The sequence below is a fragment of the Apaloderma vittatum genome, unplaced genomic scaffold (genome assembly GCF_000703405.1).
Source record: "Apaloderma vittatum isolate BGI_N311 unplaced genomic scaffold, ASM70340v1 scaffold18537, whole genome shotgun sequence".
Classification (NCBI taxonomy): Eukaryota; Metazoa; Chordata; class Aves; order Trogoniformes; family Trogonidae; genus Apaloderma; species Apaloderma vittatum.
This window is the reverse complement of record NW_009724727.1, coordinates 11,195-11,642: the sequence shown is the minus strand read 5'-3', so window position 1 is coordinate 11,642 and position 448 is coordinate 11,195.

The window sequence follows — 448 nt, the reverse complement described above, 5'->3', positions numbered from 1 at the left end:
CGCTTGTCGGGAAAGGGGTGAGACAGAGGGGTGACGCTCCGGGGAGCGGGGACAGAGGCAGGGACACGCTGACACCTTGGACACCTTTGCTATCGCCTACAAGCACCTACAGGGAGAGGGGAAAAAAACAACTCACCGAGCTCATCAGACCGCTCAGAACATCGTAAACCAACGCACCTGTTTGTTTTCAGTGAGAAAGCGAGCGCTCCCGCCAGCTCGCCCCTGGAAGGCTCTTTTCCGCCTTAGTGTTGTGAGTGTAGCAGCTATTTCGGCTACTGGAGAGGACAAGTCACGGCCAAAGCTTAAGTGTTTCATTATCTGGACAGGTCAAGCTGCAGCAGGTGCTACCGCTAGACACTAACTACAAACTACAAATCTTCAGCTCACGCTGCACATCTGCGTGTAACCTGTGTGAGGTTGTAAACGTGACGTGAGACCCGCTTGCCGG